This window comes from Python bivittatus, unplaced genomic scaffold (assembly GCF_059951505.1).
Source record: "Python bivittatus isolate LINGU-HERP-01145 unplaced genomic scaffold, Pbiv_v1 ctg000980_np1212, whole genome shotgun sequence".
In the NCBI taxonomy this organism is placed as follows: Eukaryota; Metazoa; Chordata; class Lepidosauria; order Squamata; family Pythonidae; genus Python; species Python bivittatus.
Window position 1 is genome coordinate 2,309,840 of NW_028277125.1, and position 6,000 is coordinate 2,315,839.

General features: G+C 60.2%; 1 protein-coding gene across 8 annotated transcripts in view; it reads right to left on the minus strand.

Annotated features, from left to right (window-relative positions):
* LPP (LIM domain containing preferred translocation partner in lipoma) overlaps positions 1-5,548 on the minus strand; it is a 229,236-nt gene extending 223,688 nt beyond the window's left edge. For 6 of the 8 annotated variants that reach the window (XM_088132293.1, XM_088132289.1, XM_088132294.1 and 3 more), the window contains exon 1: positions 1,872-2,019. The gene's annotated coding sequence lies outside the window, so the exon portion shown is untranslated. Of the gene's footprint in view, positions 1-1,871; positions 2,020-5,497 lie in introns of those variants that run through there. The other 2 variants (XM_088132298.1, XM_088132292.1) reach the window with 2 other exon arrangements.
* Between the last annotated feature and the right edge of the window lie 452 nt (positions 5,549-6,000).

The window sequence follows — 6,000 nt, forward strand, 5'->3', positions numbered from 1 at the left end:
GCCCAGCGCAGTTATCAGTTTCCGTCTGCAGGCGGAACAAAGCGAGCGAGGTCAGTCGATAAGAGAGCATCACGTTATAAAGTCCACCAACAGCAGCGAGGACAAGCTCTTCCCAGGCAGCCGGCCCAGGCTGCGTTCGGCCCGGGGCCTGCTCTCCTGCTAAGCAGGCTCTGCAGGTTTTGTGAGCTTAAACCTACCACACCAAAGGTCCCACCATCACACCTTCACTTCGCAGCTGTCCAAAGCTGGCTCATTCTCCAGCCGGATACAGGCGCTGTTCGCACAACACGCTCAACCAAGATGAGCAAAGGCCTATTCATACATTAACTCGGATTAGCTTTAACTTTCGTTTCCTAAGTTCATTCAGGAACCAGGATAAGCACGTTGTGTGAATGCAACCGTATCAAGAAGCGACTAATCTTCCTTTCTCACACCCCGCACTGCCCTTCTCAAGTCTGTGGATAGAATCTAACTTACCACTCCTGATATTTGGGGGCGGGGGGGCAGAAAACTATCATGTTTGTCCAGCTTGCACCGGGTCCAGAACTTTGCCCCCTTCTACTTGATACCCAGTCCTTGCTGGAGCATCTCCAGGTCATCTCTCGCCTGAACTAACCCCTTTTCCAGATCTGCACTGCCTACCGCACCATAAGCGAACCCAACAGTTGAGTTTGCAAAACACGGGAAGTCATAAACACCCAAACTAAGATTAAAGCTAACCAGGGCTAGCGTGTTAATGCATCTTCTAAGTCTTTAGCTTTGGGGCTCCACAGCAGGAGGTGCGGGGCCAAGGGCCAAAACCCGCCTGACTGCGTCATCACGCAACGCTGCGACTTACGGACATGTCGGGCAGCGGGATGCAAGTCCCTGAGCGCGGGGTTGGCCCGCTTGGTCATCCTGGCATCATTATGGCTTGCTGCCAACGCTGCCATGTTTAAGCGTCCTGGTCCAGACGGGGCTTGAGAATGCCCCCCATAAGGTAAAAAGAAAATGCGCAGAGCGTCCAGGTGCCACATTGGGGGCTTCACCTTTTTTCTCTCAGCCCCACTAAGCAAAGGCCGAGGCCTGGTGGGCGGGTGCCAGCAGTCTGGCTGGGGAGGGGGCGGTCCAGCTCCAGGCGGTGGCGTATTCTGCTGCCCACCTGCACCCCAAAAGAGACCCCTTGTCTGCCTCCCCCTAAAAGGGGCGCCGCGTTGCTTTTTTCCCCGGCAGTGCCTTGACATGACGCCCGTCCCCAGCTTCTCCCATTTACCGAGCTGGCACCAGCGGTGGGACCCTCTGGTCACCCGGGCGCCTGGCTTGGCCCCCGCCTTCCCCCAGATCTCCCCAAGGGGAAGGGCACGGCCAGGGGGCAGCGGGGACCCCACCACGCCGCTCCCCGGCGGGTCCACGAGGGCAGGCTCGGCCCGGCGCCAGGCGAGCGCATGCGAAGACGCGCCCTCGGAGGTGGGCACACCGCCTGCAACGCCGCGCAAATTGCGCCCGGCAGCGCAGCGGAGCGGAGCCGAGTCGAGCCCGCCGTCGGCGGAAGGCCAGCCCGGCCCTTGGCCGCCGGGGCGCCACGGCGACGCCTCCCGCGGAGCCCAGCCCAGCCCAGCCCTTCCCGCCGCCGGCCAGGACGCAGCAGCCCGCCGAGCACGGAGCGCAGCGGCGCTCGCCTCGCCCGGCTGCCCCTGCCCGGGGAGGGCCGAGCGCCCGCCGCCCCCCGTCCCGGCCCCGCCCGGCCGCCGAGGGGCTTAGGCCCCGCGCCCCGCCCGCCCCGGACGTCTCCGGCCGGCCCCGGGGAAAGGGAGGATCGGCAACGCGGCGCCCGCGCGCAGGCAGCCAAGACGCCGCCCGCGAGAGGAGGCGCCGCGGCGCACCGCCTGTACCTGCGCCGGGCAGCGGGAGCGCGGGCCCGGGAGCCTCGGGCGGCGACGCGGCGGCAGCGGAGGAGGAGGAGCCGCGCGGCGGCGGCGGCGGCGGGAGGGCGCCTGCAGCCCCCGCCCCGCTCTCCCTTCGCTCCGCCCGCTCGCCCGCAGGAAGGAGCTGGGCCGCCGCGCCAGGGACGCCCGGCGGAGAGCCCGCCCGGCCTCGCCTGCCCCCCTGGAGCGCCGCCCGCCCTCCGTGCCCGACGGGGCCGCGAGCAGGGCACGGGCAGCCCCCGGCCCTTCCCGGCCCGCTCCTCCGCCCGGCGCAGCCAGGCGCGCCCTGCGACCCCGCTGGGGCTCCGTCCCTTCCCCAGCCCGGCCGGGAGCGATAGGCTCGGCAGTCCGCTCAGGAGCCGGGGGGCAGAGCTGCCCTCAGCGAGCAGCTGCCCGCTCCCCCGCTTCCCCCCCCGGAAACTTTCGGTTTCCTTCTTGCTTCTGCGCTCCGGCCCTTCGCTGCGCCGGTCCGCGCGAACCCGCGTCGAGCCTCAGCCCCGCTTTGGACCCCGGCCGGGGCGCCTGCAGGGCGCCCCAGGGACCCTCTGGCCTCGCGCCGCTGCCCGCGCGGGAATCCACCCCCCCCCAGGAGGCCCCTTCCATCCCCGGGCATCCCGTGCCCTCGGGAGAGCCGTTCCAAGCCCAGTGAAGTCCCCTTCCTGGCATTCAGGCCAGCGTCTTTCAGCCTTGGCAACTTTAAGGGGGAGCTGAAGTCCGCCCATCTGAAAGCCGCCAAGTTTGACAGACGCGGTTTTAGCCCCCTTGTTCCTTCTCCCATCCTCTCCGAGAACCCTGAACAACCCTGCCCGTCCTCTCCACGAAAGCCGCCGAGCTCTCCCCATCTTCCCTTCACCAGGCCAAACACACCCAAAGCCTTCAGTGGATGCTCTTCAGTGGGTCTCTTCGGTGCTCTCTGGTCACTGTCAGGGCCCTCCCTAAAACATGATGCCCAGAGGGGGTGCCTTTTCCTAGATGGGCTCTGACCAATGCAGGAGAGAGAAACATCATGCCATCTCCAAATCCTGACCCTTTACTTCTGTCCAGGCATCCTGGGATCATCTCGGCTTTGTTGGCAGCTGCATCACGTTCTTGGCTCATGTTCCCCTTGGGATTGTCGGCCCTACAAGGCAGACCAGGCTAAGGAGCCAATGCCATGTAGGTCATCAGGACTACCTTTATTGTAAAGCTACAGTAACAGAATCTTGCAAGTCTGAATGCGCTTCTCACTCCCTCTTTCCCTTTATCTTCATGAGAAGGAGGGAGAGTCAAGCCTGAGACGCTTTTTGAAGCTACTTTCTTGGCCCAACCTTGGGCCCCCCTTATCTGAATGTTGCCTTGGTCCCGGCTCTTCCTCCTGTCCTTCAAGGCCATTCCCTCGGCCTTCTACTTTGATCCACCAAAACCTTTTTTCTTTTCACACATATTTTTCACGCACACTGTGGCTCATTTTGATTCCTCCCATCCTATATTCATGCCTTTCCTTCTTTTCTTCCAAAAGACAGGGCATTGCTTTCATCTGCTGACGTCTTTCCTGCTGGGTTTTGCCCGTGTTCACCTTGCCAGCATCCTTTTACTTCTTGATTCTGTACTTCTTCCTCTTGTCTTCGTGTCCTCCCTTCTTCACCCAAGGCAGTCCAGGAGCAGCAGCAACGCTGTTCTCCCCTTCCTGGTCTCTTGACTCTTTACATTCTGTATCTTGGTTGCTAAGCCCTCCAGACCAGTTAGCACATGGATGGGGGACCACTGGGAAATGCCAGGCCCATAGGCTGGACTGGAAAGTAAAGCCTTCTGAGAAGAAGCATTGGCAAGCCCCTTTTTGTCCAGTTGCTAAAAAAGCTGCTTGTTTGGATGAAGCAACTGGAAATGACTTCCTTCTTTTTGCCAGGAAAGTACCTGACATCTCCAGCAATTGCACTCAAATCGCTTTCTCTCTCCTTCCTTCCTCCCTTCCTTTTTTCTCCTTCTTTTCATTTCATTTCCCATTTTCTGACAGTCTCTTGGTCCAGCCCCCCTCCTTTGTCCCTGCAGTTCCAGCCTCGCTCCTTGATTAAGTTATTTATCCATTTAACCAAGGAATATGAGGAAAGGAACACGCAACAGGCAAAGAAACACTCACGCAAGGCCCGTGTCGAAAATCCCCCTGAGCACATAACAAGACACCCCGCCACACCCCACTAATGCCCCTGCCCCGTGCCTGGGTGGGCTGGCAAGTCTTCACGGCCTTGTGGAAAGCCAGCAGGGTCAGGGCCATCTGTGTCTCCCGGGGGGGCTGTTCCACGGGGCGGGTGCCCAGATCCTTCCTAGTCCCTCCCGCTGACGCTGCTTCACCAAGGGGACCCAGAGCATGTCACCCGTGCAAGATCGGGTGGGACGGACAGAAATCACCAGGAATAGGCGGCTCCACCTGAAACCTGCCCCCGTGCCACGTAGGGCTTTAAAGGTGACAACCAGTGCCTTCAATTGCACCCGGAAGCCCACTGGGAGCCAGTGCAGCTCACATAGCAGCGGTCCCATGGGTGCACCCCATGCTGCACGTGCCAGCGTGTGGTGGAGCAGCTTCCAAATGCTCTTCAAGGGCAGCCCCATGTAGAATGTGTTGCAGTAGTCCAACCGGGAGGGGATTAGGGCAGGAGTGACTGTGAGCAGTGCCTCCTGATCTAGGAAGGGGCACAACTGGGTGCAAGTCACAAGTCCAGAAGGACCCCCAGATTGCACACCACCTCTGCCCAGAGGAGTGTGCCATCATCCAAGAGTTAGCAATGGAAGATCACTACAGATCTCTCCTTCCTTCGGCCTACCTCTCTCTCATCCTTCATTCATCACTTCTTCCTGTTCCGTGTCTTCCATCAGTTCAGGCCCTTCTCCATCCTCTCTCACTCTTCGGCATATTCCTTTCCTTCCAGCAAAAGCCCCCCCCCCCCCCCCCCGCTGCCTCAAGGGGCCAACTGAGGAAGTTGGAAGGTGAAAAATTGACTCCTTTTTTGGGGAGTTGAGATGGGGCTGAGAATATCTACAGCAGTGTTTCTCAGTCTTCGCTGCTTTAAAATAGGTGGACTTCATCTCCCAGAATTCCCCAGCCAGCCATGCTGGCTGGGGAATTCTGGGAGATGAAGTCCACCTGTTTGAAAGTGGCCAAGGTTGAGAAACAGTAATTACATCAACCCATCTGAAAGTCAGTGAATGAAGAAGCCTTGTGAAAAGACCAGGTCATTTTGGTGCCTTTTTATGCTGCTCATCCCCCCACCCTTTATCTTTGCCCTTCTGATCTCCCCCTCCTCCTGGCTTCCCTTCTTTTCTTTGCATGTATCTTTATCTTGTAAGGTCCTTGGGGTAGGGTCCCTTCGCTTGGCTTCGCCCGCAAAACAACACTGGCCCATCCTGTAGCCTGGGACGACCCAGCCTGACCTGAGTCGGAGAGCCATTGGGGTCACCCTCTTGTCCCCCAGTTCCCTTCCTGCGACTACCGCGCCCCCTCTTAGTTTTCCAGCCCCACCTCTGTCCCTCTCTGCCCCACGGCTTTGCTTGCTTCCTCCCACTGCATCTCTCCTTTCCTTTCCTTTCACCTGCTCCACAAGGAGGGCTCCCCATCTTACCTTGCCTGCCAGGTCAGTCCGCCAGGTCCCTGGTGAACTCCCAGGAACTGGCCTCCGAGGACGAGGAACTGCTCTCCTTTGGGGAGGACGCCTGCCCTGCTCCCCGCCTGTGAACCTCCCCGGACTTGGCCCATCTCCTGACGTCAGCTTCCCAAATTCCTGCATTTCCCTGCAGGCAATTTTGACCATGTAAGGCGTGGGGAGAGCAAAGCCGCCTGTCTGGCCCCTCCAGGCATCTGAGCACGAGAGCTGCAGCTCAGGGGAGTTTCAGCCTTGGAATAATAAAATTGGGGTGCCAGGAAGGGGGCTCCCCCTCTCCTCCAGGTGTATCACCAGAGGGGGGGTGCCAGGACAGGCCTTGGAAGGGCTTCTCCCCCCACTCGTTGGACCTCTTTCCTGGGTCGAGCCCTAACCCTTTGCAGCTCAGGGCCCTTCCAGAAAAAGAGGGGGCCCCTTGGGACCCACCCATCCAGCAGGCCCCCAGATGGCTTCGCATGCTCCGT